The 22,274-nt window shown below is 39.9% G+C and overlaps 1 protein-coding gene, 1 long non-coding RNA gene and 1 pseudogene across 2 annotated transcripts in view; 2 read left to right on the plus strand and 1 right to left on the minus strand.

The window, feature by feature from the left end:
* LOC132657290 (uncharacterized) lies at positions 1–12,704 on the minus strand. Its single transcript, XR_009595205.1, has 2 exons — positions 12,454–12,704; positions 1–10,627 (listed from the first exon to the last, which is right to left on the minus strand). It is a non-coding gene; the product is annotated as an uncharacterized LOC132657290 (long non-coding RNA).
* FAM124A (family with sequence similarity 124 member A) overlaps positions 1–22,274 on the plus strand; it is a 119,618-nt gene that overhangs the window by 77,650 nt on the left and 19,694 nt on the right. The gene's annotated exons all lie outside the window — the stretch shown is intronic.
* The window catches only part of LOC101119651 (large ribosomal subunit protein uL30-like), a 19,075-nt pseudogene continuing 7,862 nt past the window's right edge, over positions 11,062–22,274 (plus strand).

The raw sequence follows: 22,274 nt of genomic DNA on the forward strand, positions 1-22,274 counted from the left end.
GAGATATAATGGATAGATAACATTGTGTAATTTTCAGGCACACAATGTGTTGTTTTGATAACATTTATATATTGCAATACAATTACTTCAGTAGTTAAAGTTTGTTGTTGTTCAGTTGCCAAGTCATGTCCAACTCTTTGCAACCACATGGACTGCAGCATGCCAGGCTTTCCTGTCCTTTGCTGTCTCCTGGAGTTTGCTCAAACTCATGTCCATTGAGTTGGTGATGCTAACTAGCCATCGCATCCTCAGCTGCCCAGTAGTTAGCTAAAAGCTTTATCATGTCTTGTATGTGTGTGTGTGTGTGTGTGTACACTGTACAAAGAATGACTAAAATCTAAGCTCTCAGCAACTTTGAAGTTTATAATATAGTATTGATGACAAGAAATATCTAATTGTGCATTAGATCTTCAGAACTTACTTATCTACTAGTTACAAGTTTGTACCTTGAAATAACTAGTCTCTGCTTCCCCTACCCTAGCTCCTGATAACCACCATCTTATAGTTTTTACAAGTTCAGTGTTTTTAGATTCCACATATAAGTTGTGTTTGTCTTTATCTGACAAAGGCATTAAGGTAGTAAAGTAAGTCAGATTGGGAAGATTCCCCCACGGGCGGCATGGCAGCACACTCCAGTATTCTTGCCAGGAGAATCTGCATGGACAGAGGAGCCTGGCAAGCTACAGTCCAAAGTACAGCTGACCCTTAAACAATATGGGTTTGAACTGCATGGGTCCACTTATACCTATATTGGTGGGCTACAGTCATAGGGTCACAAACAGTTGGATGCAACTGAAGCAACTTGGCATGTATACACGCACCTGTTGTCACAAATGGCAAGGTTTCCTTTCTTGAGGCTGAATAGTATTCCATGGGGATATATAACATATTTTCGTTATCTGTTGAGGGACACTTAGGTTGCTTCCATGTCTTGGGTGTTACAAACAGCGCTACCATTTATTGTTTTAGGACTTCCTTGGTGGCTCAGGTGGTAAAGCATCTGCCTACAATGCAGGAGACCTGGGTTCGATCCCTGGGTTGGGAAGATCTCCCTGGAGAAGGCAATGGCACCCCACTCCAGTGCTCTTGCCTGGAAAATCCCATGGATGGAGGAGTGTGGTAGGCTACAGTCCATGGGGTTGTAAATAGTCGGGCACCACTGACCGACTTCACTTTCACTTTCTCCATGAACATGAAGAGTCCAGATACTTCTATGACATAGTGAATTTATTTCCTTTGGATATATTCCCAGCAGTAGAATTGCTAGATCATATGGTAGCTCTGTTTTCAATATTTTGAGGAAACTTCATACTGTTTTTCATAGTGGCTACATCAGTTCATCGGAGAAGGCAATGGCACCCCACTCCAGTACTCTTGCCTGGAAAATCCCATGTACGGAGGAGCCTGATAGGCTGAAGTCCTTGGGGTCGTGAAGAGTCAGACACGACTGAGCGACTTCCCTTTCACTTTTCACTTTCATGCATTGGAGAAGGAAATGGCAACCCACTCCAGTGTTCTTGCCTGGAGAATCCCAGGGACAGCGGAGCCTGGTGGGCTGCCATCTATGGGGTCGCACAGAGTTGGACACGACTGAAGCGACTTAGCAGCAACAGCATCAGTTCATATTCTCACCAACAATGCACAAGGATTCTCTTTTCTCCACCCTCATCAGCATTCATTATCTCTTGTCTTTCTGATGACAGCCTTTGCAACAAATAAGATGTAATATTTCATTGTGGTTTCAATTTGCATTTCCCAATGATTAGTGATGTTGAAAACCTTTTCATGTACTTGTTGGCCATTCATATATTTTCTTTGAAAAAATTGTCTGTTCAGGTCCTTGACGCATTTTGTTTGGGTCATTTTTTGTTTTTGCTATTAGGTTGTGTGAGTTCCTTGTTTATGTTAACCCCTTATCAATTTGCAGTGTACAAATATCTTCTTCCATTCCATAGGTTGTCTTTTCACTTTGTTGATCCTTTATTTTGCTATGTAGAAGCTTTTTATTTGATCTAGTCCCACTTGTATATTTTTTTATTTTGCTGTTTATGGTTTAAATGTCATATTCAAAAAATTATTACCAAGACCCATATCAAGAAGCTTTTTTCCTGTGTTTCTTCTAGGAGTTTTATAGTTTCAGGCTTACTTTAAGTCTTTAATCCACTTCAAGTTAATATTTGTGAGTGGTATAAAATAGGGGCCTAGTTTCATTCTTTTCTAAGTGTGAATATTCAGTTTTCCAACCACCACTTATTAAACAGATGGGTCTTTTCTCTAGAGTATTCTTGACTTCTTTGTCAAATATCAGTTGACTGTATATGCATAGATCTATTTCTGGGATCTGAATTTTGTTCCATTGGTCTATGTGTCTGTTTTTATGCCATACCATAAAAACATACAGTTTTGATCACTATCCCTTTGAAATCAGATAATGTGGTGTCTCCAGCTTTGTTCTTTCTCAGGATTACTTTTGCTATCTGAAGTGTTTTATGGTTCCAAAAACACTTTGCTGTTGTTGTTCGGTCACTAAATTGTGTCCAACCCTTTGCAACCCATGAATTGCAGCACGCCAGGCTTTCCTGTCCTTCACCATCTCTCGCAGTTTACTCAAACTCATGTCCACTGAGTCAGTGATGCCATCCAACCGTCTCATCCTCTGCCACCCCTGTCTCCTCTTGCCCTCAATCTTTCCCAGCATCAGGATATTTTCCAGTGAGCCATCTCTTCACATCAGGTGGCCAAAGTATTGAAGTTTAGCATCATTTCCTTCCAATGAATATTCAGGATTGATTTCCTTTAGGATTGACTGGTTTGATCTCCTTGATGTTCAAGGGACTCTCAAGAGTCTTCTCCAGCACCACAATTCAAAAGCATCAGTTCTTTGGCACTCAGCCTTCTTTATGGTCCAGCTCTCACATTTGTACATGACTACTGGAAAAACCATAGCTTTGGCTATATGCACCTTTGTCAGCAAAGTGATATCTCTGCTTTTTAATATGCTATGTTTCTCATAACTTTCCTTCCAAGGAGCAAGCATCTTTTAATTTCATAGCTACAGTCACCATCTACAGTGATTTTGGAGCCTAAGAAGATAAAATCCGTCATTGCTTCCACTATTCCTCTTTCTGTTTGCTGTGAAGTGATGGGACCAGATGCCATGATCTTCATCTTTTGAGTGTTGAGTTTTAAGCCAGCTTTTTCGCTCTCCTCTTTCACCTTCATCAGAAGGCTCTTTAGTTCCTCTTTGCTTTCTGCCATTAGAGTGGTATCGTATCTGAGGTTGTTGATAGTTCTCCCGGCAATCTTGATTCCAGCTTGTGCTTCATCCAGCCCAGCATTTTGCATAATGTACGCTACATATAAGTTAAATAAGCAGGGTGACAAAATACAACTTTGATGTACTCCTTTCCCATTTTAGGGTAATTTTTTCTGTTTCTGTAAAAAATGTCATTGGAATTTTTATTTTGATTCCACTAAGTCTATAGACCACTTTGGGTGCTATGGACTGTTCATTATATTAATTCTCCCAATCTAGAAGTGAGATTTTTTTCAATTTATTTGAGTTTTCTTCAATATTTTAGTTTTGAGTGTGCAGATCTTTCATCTCCTTGGTTAAATTTATTGCTAAGTATTTTGTTGTTTATAGTACTACTGTAAATGAAATTATTAATCTCAGATAATTCATTGTTAGTGTATAGAAATGCACATGATATTGATTTTGTATCCCCCAACTTTACTGTATTCATTTATTCTAATAGTTTTTATTGGAGTCTTTAGGGTTTTCTTTCTATTGAGGTCTAATTGACTTATCACATTATATTTGTTTCAGGTATACAACCTAATGATTCAGTGTTTGTATATATTGCAAAATCATCATGAGTCTAATTAACATTTATCATCAAACATAGAAAAAATTTTTTCTTCTAAAGAGAACTTTTAAGATATACTCTTTGCAACTTTTTTATATATAACAAACTATTATTAATAGAGTCACCATGTTGTATATTACATTCCTAGGACTTATTTTATAACTAGGATTTTATATGTTTGTGTCCACTTTACCTATTTTACTGACCCTTTCAACTTATTTCTGGCAATTATTAATAATACCCTGTTCTCTGTATCAGAGAAGGCAATGGCACCCCACTCCAGTACTCTTGCCTGGAAAATCCTATGAACGAAGGAGCCTTGTAGGCTGCAGTCCATGGGGTCGCTAAGAGTCGGATACGACTGAGCGACTTCCCTTTCACTTTTCACTTTCATGCACTGGAGAAGGAAATGGCAACCCACTCCAGTGTTCTTGCCTGGAGAATCCCAGGGACGGGGGAGCCTGGTGGGCTGCCGTCTATGGGGTAGCACAGTCAGACACGACTAAAGCGACTTAGCAGCAGCAGCAGCAGCAGTTCTCTGTATCAGTAAGCTCATTTTGTTTCCTTTTTTGATTCCACGTGTAACCAAGATCTTATGATATTTGTCTTTGTCTGACTTGTTTCACTTAGCAAAATGACCACAAGGTCTATCCATGTTGTCCAGAATAGCAAGATTTCCTTTGTATGACTGAGTAATATTCCAGTGTGTGTGTGTACACACACGCACACACACACACACACACACACACACACACCTGCATTTTGTTTACCCATTCATCTGTTAATAATACTTGGGTTGCTTCTGTGTCTTGGCTATTGTAAATAATGCCACAATGAACATGGGGGTGAAGATATGCTTGAGTTAGTGTTTAATTTTTTGAGAAGCTCCATATTCTTTTCCATAGTGACTATACCAATTTACATTCTCAATAATAGTGCACAAGGGTTCCCATTTTTCTATACTTTCCCCAACACTGTTATTTCTTGTCTATTTAACAGTAGTCATTTTAATAGGTGAGATGATATCTCATTGTGGTTTTAATTTGCATTTCCAAGATATTAGTGACCTTGAGCACCATTTTGTGTACCTGTTGGCCACTGATATGTCTTCTTTAGAAAAATGTCTGTTCAGATCCTTTGACTGTTAGTTAATTGGATTTTTTTTTTTTTTTTTTTGCTATTGAGTGTATGAGTTCTTTTTATATTTTGGATAATTAACCCTTTATCAGATATATGATTTTCAAATATTTTCTCCCATTTGGCAGATTGCATTTTCACTTTGTTAATGGTTTCTTTTGCCGTGCAGAAGATTTTAGTTTGATGTATTCTCTTCTCACTTTTTGATTTTTGCCTTCGTTGCCTTTGCTTTTGGTGTCAAATTCAAGTCACCATCATTAAGATCAGTCTCAAGAGCTTACTGTTTTTTCTAGAAGTTTTATGGTTTCAAGTTTTATATTCAGGTCTTTAATCTATTTTGAGTTCATTTTTGTGTATGGAGTGAATGGTTTAATTTCATTCTTTTGCAAGTGGCTATCCAGTTTCCTGACATCTTTTACTGAAGAGACTCTCTTTTCCCATTGTATATACTTGAGTCCTTTGGCATAAATTAACCGTATATGTATGGGTTTATTTCTGGGCTCTCTATTCTGTTGCAATGATTGATGTGTCTGTTTTTATTCCAATAGCATACTATTATGATTGCCATTCAGTTCAGTTACTCAGTTGTGTTCGACTCTTTGCAACCCCATCGACTGCAGCACGCCAAGTTTCCCTGTCCTTCACCAACTCCCAGAGCTTACTCAAATTCATGTCCTTCGAGTTGGTGATGCCATCCAACCATCTCATCCTCTGTTGTCCCCTTCTTCTCCTGCCTTCAATCCTCCCCAGCATTAGGGTCTTTTCTAATCAATCAGCTCTTTGCAACAGGTAGCCAAAGTATTGGAGCTTCAGCGTCAGTCCTTCCAATGAATATTCGGGACTGATTTCCTTTGGGATGGACAGGTTTGATCTCCTTGCAGTCCAAGGGACTCCCAAGAGTCTTCTCCAACATCACAGTTGATTACCATTACTATTCTGTAATATAATTTGAAATCAGGAGGCTTAATGCTTCTCTGTTCTTATTTCTCAAGATTCCTTTGGATATTCAGGATTGCTTTGGATATTCAAGGTCTTTTGTGGTTCTACAAAAAATTTTAGGATTGTTCTATTTCTGTGATAATGTCTTTGGAATTTTGATAGGGATTGCATTGAATCTGTAGCTGGCTTTGGGTAACATGGACATTTTCACAATATTCTTCCAATCTAGGACCCAGAATATATTTCCACTTATTTGTGTCTTAATTTTTTCCTCAGTGTCTTATGGTTTTCAGTGTACAGGTCTTTGATCTCCTTGGTCAAATTTATTCCTCAGAACTTTGATACAATTTCACGTTGGACGGTTTTAACTTTTCTTTGTGATAGTTCATTATTACTATACAGAAATGCAATAGGTTTTTGTATATTGATTTTATATCCTGCAACTTACTGAATTTATTATTCAGTAAATCTCTTCTATTATCTTTTCAATCTCTATTTCGTTTATTACTGCTCTGATCTTTGTTATTGCCTTTCTGCTAAATTTGGGCTTAGTTTCTTCTTCTCTTTCTAGTTCTTTGAGATGTTTAACTCTAAACTTCCTTCTCAGAACTGCCTTTGCAGCATCCCATGGGTTTTTATATGTTGTGCTATTATTTTCATTTGTTTTAGGCTATTTTTAATTTTATTTTTGATTGCTTCTTTAATCCATTTGTTTTTCATGAGCGTGTTTTTTAATCCCCATATACTTGGGAACATTTCAGCTCTCCTCCTGGTATAGATTTCTAGCTCTATACCATTGTGGTTGGGAAAGATACTTGGTATAATTTTGACCTTCTTAAATTTGCTAAGACATTGTGATTTATTCTGGAGAATGTTTTGTCCTGTATGTGTCTGTCGGTCCATGTGTTCTAGAGCATCATCTATGCCCATTATTTCCTTCTTGACTTTCTACCTGGATAGTCTACCCACTGTTTCAAGTGGTGTATTGTTGTCTGTATAATATTTTAAAATAATTAATATTTTAGACACTCTAATATTGGGTGTGCATATCTTTCAGTTTATGTATCTAATAAATTGCACCTTCATCATTATATAATGACCTTGTCTCCTGTTAAGTTTTTGACTTAATATCTATTTTGTCTGATATGAGTATAACCACCTTTGCTTTCTTTAGGTTTCTATTTGCTTCAAATATCTTTTCCAATCCCTTCACATTCTGCTTGTGAGTATCTATACTGCTTAAGTGATATTCTTGTAGGCAGATACAGATGGGTCTTATTTTTAATCCATTTAACCAGTTTTAATGGCACCCCACTCCAATACTCTTGCCTGGAAAATCCCATGGACAGAGGAGCCTGGTAGGCTGCAGTCCATGGGGTCCTGAAGAGTAGGACACCACTGACCGACTTCACTTTTCACTTTCATGCATTGGAGAAGGAAATGGCAACTCACTCCAGTGTTCTTGCCTGGAGAATCCCAGGGACGGAGGAGCCTGGTGGTCTGCCGTCTATGGCGTCGCACAGAGTCGGACACGACTGAAGCGACTTAGCAGCAGCAACCAATTTTTAGCCCATTTACACTAATTATTGATAGCTAAAGACTTACTATCACCAATGTTAATTTATTTCTGATTGTTTTGTCATTCCTTGGTTCCTTTTGCTGTCTTTCTTTGTGAATTGGATTATCTTTTTGTAGTAGTTTGCTTTGATTCCTTTATTCCTTATCATTTTGTATCTATTATCTGGTTTTAGTCTATGGTTACATGAGGCTTTCATAATATGTTTTATAGTTATCAGCTAAAAATAGATGATTATAACACCTTCCATTACTTAAGAAAGATCCACCTATTTACCTGCCCCCTCAGATTATGTTGATGTCCCAACTTATATTTATAAATGTTACATTAAAATAATATTGGATGGGTTGTCATTCCCTTCTCCAGGAGATCTTCCTGACCCAAGAATCGAACCTGTGTCTCTCACATCTCCTGCATTAGTAGGCAGGTTCTTTACCACTGGCACCACCTGGGAAGCCCCATATATTAAACATCTATATTGTTATATTTATAAAAGTTATATTAACATGTTTCAGCTACAGTTACTTGCATTCAACACTGTTGTCTTTAACCTATATGCTAGATATCAAAGTGATTTATATACCACCGCTGAAATATTGAGTATTTTGAATATGACTATACGTATTCACCTTTACCAGTATTATATTTCAGTATGTTTTCATTTTAATTTGTTTCAGTTTGAAGAACTTTCTTTAGCATTTCTTGTAGGGCAGGTCTGTGTTCTCAGATACTCAGTTGTGTCCGACTCTTTGCGACCCCATGAACTGTAGCCTGCCAGGCTCCTCTGTACAAGGGGTTTCCCAGGTAAGAACACTCATGTGGGTTGCCATTTCTTCCTCCAGGGGGGTCTTCCTGACCCAGGGATCAAGCCCATGTCTCAGTTCTCCTGCATTGGCGGGCAGATTTTTTATCTGTGAGCCACCTGGGAAGCGGGTCTAATGGTGATTAAATTCCCTCATGCTTTGGTTTGGTCTTGACCTTGCCCTCACTTCTGGGCGACAGGTTTGGTTTGCTTAAGTGCTTTGAATATATTCCCACTGTCTCTAGGCCTGCAAGGTCTCTGCTGAAAGCTTTGCAGTTCTATCGGAATTCCCTGGATATGATTTTCTCTCGCTGCTTTCACTGTCCTGACTTTGATTTTTGAGAGGTTGATTATAATGTGTCTTAGCGAGGATCTCTTTGGGTGTTATCTCTGTGCTTCCCTTACCTGGATGGCCATCTCGTCCCCCAAATTTGGGACTTTTTCAGCCAATATTTCTCTGAATAAGATTTCGTCCCTTTATCCCTTCTCTGTTCTAAGACTCCAAAGTGAAGATGTTCTTTTGATTATGTCCCGCATAGTTCATGTCTGTATTCTTCACTCTTATTTATTTTAATTGGAGGTTAATTACTTTACAATATTGTATTAGTTTTGCCATACATCAACATGAGTCTGCCACAGGTATACACGTGCCCGTCCTGCCGTACCATCCCTCTGGGTCGTCTCAGTGCACCAGCCCCAAGCATCCAGTATCATGCATCGAACCTGGACTGGCGATTCATTTCATATATATTGTACATGTTTCAATGCCATTCTCCCAAATCAGTTCTTTCATTCTAATTTCAAAAATGGGATTCTTGCTTAAGTTGTTAATCATTTCGGCTACTTTTAGGATCTCCTCATTAAACTGTGGCAAGGACTATTTCTGTAATGCTTACTACTTATGATCAAGGGAATTTTAAGGTGCTTTCATACATATAACTATATTTATATTTGGTTTTGATGGGGGAAAAATGAGGACTGTAGTATTATTGGATAGTGGTAGCAATATCTAATGATGAAAAAATTTTAAGTCAAGAAATATCTGAGGGGCTGCCTCAGGGACCACCTTTGTTTAATATCATTATCAGATCTTGGGAAAGTGTGGTAAGCATTACAGAAGATACTAAATAGACTGAACACCAAGAAAATGTGTGAGATAAAAATACATATATCTTATATATATGTATCTGTATATTTTTCAGTAGTAATTTTTGTACAAATATGAATGTATTAATATTTTTTAAAAAAATACTTATATAAAGGATAGGTGTTAGAGGTCAATCAACCCAGCTCCTAAATGCCTTACTGCACTAAGTAAAAATTTTACAATTAAACCCAGTTCCTTCAAATACATAAATGTACTTCTATGCAAAATGTTTGTTGTGGTGATTTGTAAGCTCAGGTTCAACTGAAAAAGAGGCTTGAAAAAAAACAAAAGCTTAATAATGATGGATGCTTGCTTCTCTCTCCTATTTTTGGCAGCCCATAGTCCTCAGAGATCCAAGCCTCTTTTTTTTTTTTCAAGCCTCTTTTCACTGTGTCTTTTGACCTCTGATTCAGAATGGCTGCTGGGTGGAATAGCAAATGTTTATCTTATTTTTCTTTATAAAGTTATTACTAGTCTTAAAAAAAAAAGAACTCCTGCCCATCAAGAGACACCAAAAAGAGAGTAAGATGACAAGCCACAGACTGGATAATGATACTTAGAATGCATACATCCAAGAAAAGAATCTAGAAAATACTGTATACAAAGAGCAGGTGCTTCACTAAAGAGGATATTCAAACGGCCAATAAACATAAAAAGAAAATATTACTAGTCAGCTGGAAAATGCCAGTTACTAGCATGATGAAACACCATCACCTACCAAAATGACTGAAATGAAAGAGTGCTAACCATAAAGGTTGGTGAGGATATAAAGCAGTTGGAATAATTGTAAACTCCTGGTAGAACCATACATTGGGACAATCGGTTTGATGTCGATTTCTTTGGAAGTGCCCGCTGAAACTAACAGTTGCTCACCTTGTGCCCCAGCAATTCCACTCCTCCTTACATGGCCAAGAGAAATGAGCGCATTTTGTTCACAAAAGAAGGGAAGTGGTCGGATAAGGCTTCACAGCATCACCTTAGGCTTGGTCTCCGAAGACGGGCAGATGTTCTCCAGGCAGACAGGCATCAGGGGTAGCAGGGCTTGTCTGGGAATGACGGCAGTTCCAAATGACTAGAGCATACAGATTGCAATTCTAGGAAGACCCAAGGCTTGACGGAGGAGACAGGTTCTTGTAGTGCTTGCCAGTGAGTCTCTCCTGCCGAGAAACAGGGTCAGGTTTGTATTTAGAAAGGTCATTCGGAGAGGTGTGTGGGGTGAAGCTGGGAAGGCTATGTACCATTGGCAGGAAGCCTGTCCAGGTGGATAGCTATCACTTTGCTGCCATTTTGCCAGTTTGGTAAAATGATATACGTTATCTTGTCTTTCATTTTAGAAAGAAAAGAATTAGTATGTTGCCCTGACAGTCTGAAAACCTTACAGTTCCATAATAACAAAGAGGATAAAAACAGACAAGTAACTGTCCAACAAAGATTTGGTTAAACCGCCATCATATATGGCCTGCTGCTGCTGAGTCGCTTCAGTCGTGTCCAACTCTGTGCGACCCCATAGACGGCAGCCCACCAGGCTCCCCTGTCCCATGGATTCTCCAGGCAAGAACACTGGAGTGGGTTGCCATTTCCTTTTCCAATGCGTGAAAGTGAAAGTGAAGTCGCTCAGTCGTGTCCGACCCTCAGCGACCCCATGGACTGCAACCTTCCAGGCTCCTCTGTCCATGGGATTTTCCAGGCAAGAGTACTGGAGTGGGGTGCCATTGCCTTCTCCCCTATATGGTCTAGAATCTCTGAACATTTTCAAACTTTCAACCTAGAAATGTCACTGATTTGACAAAATGTACACAGATTAGGCTTCCCTGGTGGCTCGGTTGGTAAAGAGTCTGCCTGCAGTGCCAGAGTCCCAGGTTCGATCCCTAGGTCAGGAAGACCCCCTGGAGAAGGAAATGGCAAAAGTCTCCAGTATTCCTGCTTGGGCACCCTCATGGACAGAGGAGCCTGGAGGGCTACAGTCCATGGGGTTGCAAGAAGTCAGACACGACTGAGCGACTAACCTACACAGATTACTTTGAGAGTGAATCTTGCCTGAGTCCTCCCCTTCTCTTTCTACTAACCATTCAAAAAAGACAACCCAGGGTTCTGGTTCAAGATGGTGACACAGGAGGAGCCTCAACTCCCCTCCTGCCATGGACACAGCAAACCTCCAGCTACAGGTGGAACAACCTCTTCTAAAACTAGCAGAGCAATTCCTGCAAAGTAGGTAGGAGAGGCTGAGACATAGTATCCCCAGGACCCACAATCAGAGGGGCTCTTACAGCTCCCAGCCTGTCCCCGAGGAGCAAAGGGTTTGAAGCTCAGCTTTTAAGGCCCCCACCTGAAAGTGAAGTCGCTCAGTTGTGTCCAACTCTGCAACCCCATGGACTGTAGCCTACCAGGCTCCTTTGTCCATGGGGTTCTCCAGGCAAGAACACTGGAGTGGGTTGCCATTTCCTTCTCCTGGCTCCCACCTGAGAGACAAGTTATCCCTAACTCTGAGAACCTCTAGCTTTGAAAGCCACTGGGACTTGTGTCCAAGAAACCCAGAAGGTGATAGAATTCTTAAAGGGCTGAGGCAGAATCACCCATTCTAGGGCCCAGAGCAGAGGCAGCCAACTAAAACATACCAAGGCTTTCTGTGCAACAGGTCAATTTGTTTATCTTAAAGCTTCAGCCCAAGAGGCAGGCATCTAATTTAACACATGTGCAGGGGCTTACTCTCCAAAACAGAGGCGGGAAGGTGCTATCTTTCATGCCAAGTCACTGGCATCTCCTAGAAAGAGCTTGAGCACTCATCTTATGCCCTGCTTTTTGCAGTTGCCACCCAGAGGAATCCCTTGGTTGCCTAGCTCTGGTGGACAGCAGAGCTTACACTCACAGGTCCCACAGGACTGTCACAAGTCAAGACGTCTTAACTATCTAACCCCAGGCAACAGCAGAGAAGCAAGAGAATCAAAAGCCCCAATCCTCCTATACAGGAAGCCTCTTAACTTACCTTCATAGCTATGGCCTGTGAGCCAGGCTTCTCTCTCACTCACACACACACAGAGGATGACTGCAGTCCTCTGCAAAGACCCGGGAAGCTGGCAACTGTCATCTTCATGCTTTCTGTCTTCCCAGCTCCAAATCGCCACAGTCTCTGAGAAAGGAGCTCTTATAAATATCTGGTGACCCAGCTTTTGTGGCTACCACCCTGAGGATACATCCTCTGATAGCCTGGCTCTTGTGGCCAGTGAGGCTTATGTTCACAGGCTCAGTGGCACAGTAGCAAAGAAATAGTTCCTAACACATTATTGACACACATTAATACATCTTTGTTACCCAAACATTATCAAATGGAGATGTGCAATACATTTTCAGAGGGTGATACAATTAATGTCACCATGTGACATCATCAAGGGTCCAGTTCATTTACAACTTGTGACTGCTGTGTTATTCACATTTTGCTCTGTTAGGTCTTTGTTCCAACCATGTGTATATTATAAACATGAATTTATCAGTGAGTTTCATGCAGATACCTTCTCTAATTTCTGAGGAACATATATACTAGTATGCTAGAAGATGGTAATTCTACAGAATATAGTTCTAACTGTCTGAATATTAGACCAACAAAAAGGTGAAAAAACCTTAGTGACTGATACTGATATGAAAAGTGAAAATGAAACTCACCATGCTGGAGAATACTCCTTTGCTTCTACAAAAGAGTGCGTTGAAGAGCACAGTTCACAAAAATTAGAAGGATTTACAGGTATGTCAGGTGTAACTAGTGAATGTAATAACCCCCGAAGTGTTAGTTAAGTAACAGAATTAGTTTTAAAGAGGCAAAAATAAAAATTGCTGGCCACAGGCCTTAGCTTCTGCAAAAAAACCCCTGGTCAATAAGGACTTAACTAGTTATCACCCCAGAGCTCAGTACAGAGGGAGCAGACAGATTATCCCCTCTGGGACACTGACAGGTCTAGGAACACCCTCCCTTCTTGGAACCACTAAGAATAAAATAGGCTCCGTAAACAAACACAACCAACTAGGGCAGGGTTGAACAATAATTTTATCTTTTACATGAGGTTGCTACTTCAGACTAGGAGCAGTGGCTGTTTTCTCTAGTGCCTACACACACCAACACAGAAAGTCAAAGAAAATAAACAGAAGAATATGCTGCAAATGGAAGAAGATAAAAATCTCAGAAAAAGAACTTAATGATACAGAGATAAGTTATTTACCTCATGATGGGTTCAAAACAATGGTCATAAAGACGCTCATGAGTTCAGAACACGGGATGCACAAAGTGAGACCTGCAACAAAAGAAAGAAAATATAAGAAAGTGGCAATAAAAGTCACAGAGTTGAAAAATATAATAATTTCAGAGAAAAATACACTAGAGGGGTTTAGCAAGGGGCTGGTGGTAGAGAACCTGCCTGCCAATGCGGGAGATGTAAGAGACGCAGGTTCAATCCCTGGGTTGGGAAGATCCCCTGGAGGAGGGCACGGCAACCCATTCCAGTATTCTTGCCTGGAGAATCCCATGGACAGAGGAGCCTGGCTGGAGGCAGTCCATTGGGTAATGCAGTCAGACACGACTGAAGCAACTGGACAACAAGAACTTCAGAATGCTTTCAAACTTAGCAATTTAAAACAGACTTATAAGTTGTAAGCCTCATGGTACCTTAAAGCAAAAACCCATTAAAAAAAAAACACACAAAATATAAAGAGAAGAAAATCTAAGCATGCTAATGCAAGATGTCATCAAATTTCAAAGGAGGAGCAAGAAAAGAAGAGAAATTACAAAACAGCCAGAAAACAATGAACAGAATGACAATAAGACTAAATGGACTGAATGCTCTAATCAAGAGAGTAGCTGAATAGATATAAAAACACAAGGTACGTCTATATGTTGCCTATAAGATACTTACTTCAGGTGTAAGGATACACACGGACTGAAAGTGTAGGAATGGTAAAAGATAGACTAATTAGAGACAAGGTTATTTTATAATGATAAAGGGACTACAAAAGGATACAACATTTGAGACGAGCTATGCAACCCAACATTGTTTAGTCACTAAGTCATGTCTGACTGGGATGGACTGTAGCCCACCAGGCTCCTCTGTCCATGGGAGTTCCCAGGCAAGAATACTGGAGTAGGTATCCAGTTCCTTCTCCAGGGGATCTTCATGATCCAGGGATCGAACTCGCATCCCCTATGTTGGCAGGCTGGATCTTTACCACTGAGCCAGCAGGGAAGCCCACAACCCAACATAGGAGCACCTAAATATATAAAGCAAATATTAACAAACGTAAAGAAATAACATTACAGTATTAATAGGGGACTTTAGTACTCCACATTCATCAATGGATAGATCAGACAGAAAACAGAATACACATTCTTCTCAAGTACACATGGAATTATTCTCCAAGATAGATCATGCTACTGCTGCTGCTGCTAAGTTGCTTCAGTCATGTCCGACTCTGTGCAACTCCACAGATGGCAGCCCATTGGGCTCTGCCGTCCCTGGGATTCTCCAGGCAAGAACACTGGAGTGGGTTGCCATTTCCTTTTCCAGTGCATGAAAGTGAAAAGTGAAAGTGAAGCCGCTCAGTCGAGTCCAACTCTTAGCAACCCCATGGACTGCAGCCTAGCAGGCTCCTCCATCCATGGAGTTTCCAGGCAAGAGTACTGGAGTGCATATGTTAGGTCAAAAAAAGGTCTATGTAAATTTAAGATGATTTAAAATGTATCTTTTCCATCCACAATATTATGAACCTAGAAATTAATTATAAGAAAACCAGAAAATTCACAAGTATGTAAGACTAAGCAACATGCTGCTGAACAACCAATGGGTCAAAGAAGTAAGCAAAAGAGAAATAAATGCTTTCAGTTCAGTTGCTCAATCGTGTCCGACTCTGCAACCCCATGAATTGCAGCATGCCAGGCCTCCCTGTCCATCACCAACTCCCAGAGTTCACTCAGACTCACATCCATCAAGTCCGTGATGCCATCTCATCCTCGGTCGTCCCCTTCTCCTCCTGCCCACAATCCCTCCCAGCATCAAAGTCTTTTCCAAAGAGTCAACTCTTCGCATGAGGTGGCCAAAGTATTGGAATTTCAGCTTTAGCATCATTCCTTCCAAAGAACACCCAGGACTGATCTCCCTCAGAATGGACTGGTTGGATCTCCTTACAGTTCAAGGGACTCTCAAGAGTCTTCTCCAACACCACAGCTCAAAACCATCAATTCTTCGGCGCTCAGCTTTCTTCACAGTCCAACTCTCACATCCATACATGATCACTGGAAAACCATAGCCTTGACTAGACGGAACATTGTTGGCAATGCCTCTGCTTTTGAATATGCTATCTAGGTTGGTCATAACTTTCCTTCCACGGAGTAAGCGTCTTTTAATTTCATGACTGCAGTCACCATCTGCAGTGATTTTGGAGCCCAAAAAAATTAAAGTCTGACACTGTTTCCCCATCTATTTCCCATGAAGTGATGGGACCAGATGCCATGATCTTAGTTGAGCTTAGTTGAACGTTGAGCTTTAAGCCAAGTTTTTCACTCTCCTCTTTCACTTTCATCAAGAGGCTTTTTAGTTCCTCTTCACTTTCTGCCATAAGGGTGGTGTCATCTGTATATCTGAGGTTATTGATATTTCTCCCGGCAATCTTGATTCCAGCTTGTGCTTCTTCAAGGCTGTATATTGTCACCCTGCTTATTTAACTTCTATGCAGAGTACATCATAAGAAATGCTGGGCTGGAAGAAGCACAAGCTAGAATCAAGAATCAGTCTGTCGTTCCATGTCCAGTTCTAACTGTTGCCTCCAGACCTGCATATAGGTTTCTCAAGAGGCAGGTCAGGTGGTCTGGTATTCCCATCTCTTTCCACAGAATTTTCCACAGTTATAAATAAAAATGGAAATACAACATGCCAGACTTATGGGATATAGCAAAAGAAGTCCTAACAAAAAAGATCTTAAAAAAAAAAAAAACAACAAACCTATCTTTATACATCAAGTAGTTAGTAGAAGAACAAAGAAGCTCAAACTCAATGGAAAGAAGATGGTAAAGATCACAGTGGATATAAATTAAAAGACAAAAATATAAAAGATCAGTAAATCTAAGAGCCAGTTCACTGAAAAGAGAACAAAATTGACAAACCTTTGCCAGACTCACTAAGAAAAGGATAGGACTCAAATCAGAAATGAAAGAAGAACGGTTAAAATGGATAACACAGAAACACAAAGCCTCATGAAACAGAACTATGAACAATTAGATGCCAACAGATTCAATAGCCTAGAAGAAATGGATATATTCCAAGGCACATTCAATCTACCAAGGCTGAATCACAAGACAAAATCTGTGGCTGATTACTAGTAAGGAGATTGAATTGGTAACCAAAAACCTCCAAACAAAAAGTCCAGGGTCAGATGGCTTCCCTGGTGAATTCTATAAAAGATTTAAAGAAAAAATTAATACCAGTCCTTCCCAAGCTCTTGCCCCAAAAAAGAGGGGAGGGGATTCTTCCAAAACCATTTTATAAGGCCAGCATTACCCTGACACCAATCATCTAGATAAGAAACCATAAGAAAATTACAGGTCAATATCCCTGATGCACAGAGATGCAAAAATCCTCCATAAAAATATTAGCAAACTAATAATATTAGCAAACTATAATTCAACAATATTAGCAAACTATAATTCAACAATACATTAAAAGAATTGTACAACATATTCAAGTGGGATTTATTCCAGAGGTGCAAGAGTGGTTTAACATCTGCAGATCAATCAGTGTGATACATTATCAGGATGAAAGATAAAACCATAATCAATAGATGCAGAAAAAGCATTTGACAAAATTCAACATTTATGGAAAACTTTCAACATATTGGGTATACAGGGAACATATCTCAACATAAAAAAGCCACGTATGACAAACCAACAGCTAACATCACACTCAGTGGTGAAAAGCTGAAAGCTTTACCTCTGTGATTAGAAACAAAATAAGGATTCCAACTTTCATCACTTTTACTCAATGTAGTATTGCAAGTTCTAGACAGGGCAATTGGGCAAGAAAAAGGTATAAAAGCCATCCAAATTAGAAGTAAGTATTCCAGGAACTCATTTATGGCCAAAGGATATTAACGTTTGTCATGCAATGTCAATGAACTACCATATTTTGTTGCCATCAATTTACTATGGTGTTTTATTAAAATATAATCATGTTATGTTTTTATGAAAAGGAAGTAAAACCTGTCACTACTTGCAGATGAAATGCTGTTTTATAGAGAAAAATCCAAAACCCTGTGCTAGAAAACTATTTGAACTAAAAACTTCAGTAAAGTTGCAGGATACAAAAGTATTAAAAATCTGTTGTGTTTCTACACACTAATAGCAAACTATCAGACAAAGAAATTTAAAAAACACACAGTTGACAACTGCATCAAAAGTATAAAATAATTAGGAGTAAATTTATACAAGAAGGCCAATGACATGTGTACATTGAAAACTGTAAGACTTTGGAGGGAGGATTCAACATGATGGAGAAGTAGGACATGGAGCTTATCTCTTCCCACAAATTCATGAAAAACACATCTACAAGTGGAATGATTCACACAGAACATCTACTGAACACTGGTAGAAAACCTCAGACTTCTGGAAGGCCAAGATAACCTCCACATAACCAGGCAAGGCAAAAGAAAAGAGAGGGGGAGGCAAGGAAGGAGGAGGATGTAGAGTTCATCTCTCCCTGCAACAGTTCTAGTGGACCATCTGCTGAATGCTAGCAGAGGACCTGAGACATCTAAAAGGACAAGAGAGATCCCCTTGTAACCAGATAAGACAAAAGAAGGAAGAAGGGAAAAGGAGGAGGAAAGAAAGCAGGACAGGACCTGAACTCTTGGTAGGGAGCTGAAGGTGAGGCGAGGGTCTTGCATCTGGGGAAGCGCCATCCCAGGCAGGGAGATAATCTGGGACAGAAGGGGAGCTTCAGGGGCTCAGCGGAGGGCTCAGCAACAGGTTTGTGACAGGCAGGACAGGGGGACCACCAGAAAGAAATAGAAAATGTGAATACCAATCACAAGTACTGAAACTGTGATTTTAAAAATTTCTTCCAACAAATACAAGTCCAGAACCAGATGGCTTCACAGGTGAATCCTATCAAACATTTAGAGATGAGCTAACACCTACCTTTCTGAAACTCTTCCAAGAAACTGCAGAGGGAGGAATACTCCCAAGCTCATTCTACGAGGCCACCATCATCCTGATACCAAAAGCAGATAGAGATACAACCATAAAAGAAAATTATAGACAAATATTATAATGATTATAGACACAAAAATCTTTAACAAAATAATAGTAAGTAGAATCCAGAAACACATTAAAAGGATCATGCACCATGATCAAGTGGGATTTATCCCAGGGATGAAAGAAATCAATATATGCAAAATCAGTTAATGTGACACACCACATTACAAATTGAAGAATAAACACCACACGATCATCTCATTAGATTCATAAAAAGCTTTTGACAAAATTCAACACCCATTTATGATTTTAAAAATTCTTCAGAAAGTGGGCTTAGAGGGAACAATGGCAACCCACTCCAGTACTCTTGCCTGGAAAATCCCATGGACTGAGGAGCCTGGTAGGCTGCAGTCCATTTGGTCGCTAAAAGTCAGGCACAACTGAGTGACTTCACTTTCACTTTTCACTTTCATGCATTGGAGAAGGAAATGGCAACCCACTCCAGTGTTCTTGCCTGGAGAATCTCAGGGACGGCGGAGCCTGGTGGGCTGCGGTCTATGGGGTCACACAGAGTCGGACATGACTGAAGCGACTTGGCAGCAGCAACAGGGAATATACAACAAACTCATAACAAACATTATTCTCAAGGTGAATATCTGGAAGCGTTTTCTCTAAAATCAGGAACAAGACAAGGATGTTCACTCTCACCACAGTTATTCAACATAGTTTTTGGAATCATAGCCATGGCAATCAGAGAAGAAAAGAAAGAAAAGAACTCTGTATTGGTAAAGAAGTAAAGCTGTCGCTGTTTACAGATGACATGATACTATACATAGAAAACCATAAAAATGCCAACAGAAAAACCACTCAGAAGGCTCCTCTGTCCAGGGAATTCTCCAGGCAAGAATACTGGAGTGAGTAGCCACTGGAGTCTACCCACTCCAAATTAGCAATGGAGTGGGTAGCCACTCCCTTCTCTAGGGGATCTTTCCAATCCAGGGATTGACCCTGGGTCTCTTACATTTTTGGCAGTTTCTTTATCATCTGAGCCTCTAGGAAAGCCCTGAAAAAGACTAGAGCTCATCACTGAATTTAGTAAAGCTGAAGGATTAAAAATTAATTGACAGAAATCTCTTAACATTCCTATACGCTAACAGCAAAAGATCGGAAAGAGCAATTAAGGAAACAATCCCATTTACCATTGCAACAAAAAGAATTAAATATCTAGGAATAAACCTCCCTGGGTCAGGAAGATTCCCTGGAGAAGGAAATGGCAACCACTCCAGTATTCTTGCCTAGAGAGTCCCATGGACAGAGGAGCCTGGCAGGCTAGTCTATGGGGTCACAAAAAGACACAGTTGAGCCACTAACACATTCACTTTCAAGGAGGCAAGAGACCTGCATTCAGAGAACTATAAGATTGTATGAAAGAAATCGAAGGTGAAACAAATAAATGGAGAGATTCCCATGTTCTTGGATTGAAAGAATCAATATAGTGAAAATGGCTATACTACCCAAAGCAATCTAGAGATCTGATGCAAATTCTGTCAAATTACCAATGGCATTTTTCATAGAATTGGGACAAAAAAAATTACAATATGTATGGAAACACAAGCTGAAGAAGCTCTAATACTTCAGCTCATTGGAAAAGACCCAGATGCTGGGAAAGATGGAAGGCACGAGGAGAAGGGAGCAACAAAGGATGAGATGGTTGGATGGCATCATCAACTCAATGGACATATGTTTGAACAAACTCTGGGAGATAGTGAAGGACAGGGAAGCCTGGCGTGCTACAGTCCATGGGGTCACAAAGAGTTGACACAGCTGAGCGACTGAACAGCAACAACAAATGGAAACACAAATGACCCTGAATAGCCTAAGCTATCTTGAGAAAGAAAAAGGAACTGGAGGAACCAGGCTCCCTGACTTCCTATATTACAAAGCTACGATAAGACGGTAAAGCATCTGCCTGCAATGCAGGAGACCTGGGTTCGATTCTTGGGTCGGGAAGATCCCCTGGAGAAGGAAATGGCAATCCACTCCAGCACTCTTGCCTGGAAAATCCCATGGACGGAGGAGCCTGATAGGCTACAGTCCATGGGGTTGCAAAAGAGTTGGACATGACTGAGCTACTTCACTCACTCATGATAATCCAGTATGGGTTTGTACTGGCACAAAAACAGAAATATAGATCAATGGGACAGGATAGAAAGTGTATAAATAAACCCATGCCTCCAGCTATGAGAAAAGGGAAGACTATACAGTGGAGGAAAAATAGTCTCTTCAATAAGTGTTGCTGGAAAAACTGGACCACTATATGTAAAAGAATTAAATTAGAACACTCCCTAATACCACACACAAAACTCAACTCAGAATGGATTAAAGACCTAAATGTAAGGCCAGGTACTATTAAACTCTTTGAGGAAAGCATAGGCAGAATGCTCTTTGACATAAATTGCAGCAAGATCTTTTTTGATCCACCTCCTAGAATAATGAAAATAAAAACAAACATAAACAAATGGGACCTAATTAAACATAAAAACCTTGCACAAAAAAGGAAACCATAAACATAAATGAAAAGACAACCCTTAGAATGGGAAAAAATATCTGCAAATGAAGCAACCAACAAGAGATTAATCTTCAGAAATATAGAGGGAGCACATGCAACTCAATGCCAAAATACAAAAAAATGGGCAGAAGGTCTAAATAGACATGTTTCCAAAGAAGACATACAGATGGCCAAAGAGCACATGAAAAGATGCTCAACATCACTAATTATTAGAGAAATGCAAGTCAGAACTACAACGAGGTATCACTTGACACTGGTCAGAATAGCCATCATCAAAATGTCTACAAACAATAAATGCTGGAGAAAGTGGGGAGAAAAGGAAACCCTTCTACATTGTTAGTGAGTATATATTAATAAGTTGGTACAACCATTATAGAAAAGTATAGAGTTTCCTTAAAAAAACTGAAATTTGATCCAGCAAACCCACTCTTGAGCATATACCCAGAGAATACCATAGTTCAAAAAGATACGTATGCCCTAATGTTCATTGCAACACTATTTACAATATCCAAGACATTGAAGCCACCTAAATGTCCATCAACAGATGACTAAAGAAGTTATGGTAGCCTCTTCCCTGGCTGGAACCATGAAGGGTGCAGAAGAGAAAAAGAAGGTTCCTGCTGTGCCAGAAACTCTTAAGAAAAAGTGAAAGAATTTCGCAGAGCTTAAGATCAAGTGCCTGAGAAAGAAGTTTGCCCAACAGATGCTTCAAAAGGGAAGGAGGAAGCTTATCTATGAAAAAGTTAAGCATTACCACAAGGAATACAGGCAGGTGTACAGAACTGAAATTTGAATGGCTAGGATGGCACAAAAAGCCAGCAACTTTTATGTACCTGCAGAACCTAAATTGGCATTTGTCATCAGGATCAAAGGTATCAAAGGTGTGAGCCCAGAGGTTCGAAAAGTGATACAGTTCCTTCATCTCCAGCAGATCTTCAATGGGACCTTCGTGAAGCTCAAAAAGGCTTCAGTTAACATGCTGAGAATTGTGGAGCCATACATTGCATGAAGT

The sequence above is a fragment of the Ovis aries genome, chromosome 10 (assembly GCF_016772045.2).
Source record: "Ovis aries strain OAR_USU_Benz2616 breed Rambouillet chromosome 10, ARS-UI_Ramb_v3.0, whole genome shotgun sequence".
Taxonomy (NCBI): Eukaryota; Metazoa; Chordata; class Mammalia; order Artiodactyla; family Bovidae; genus Ovis; species Ovis aries.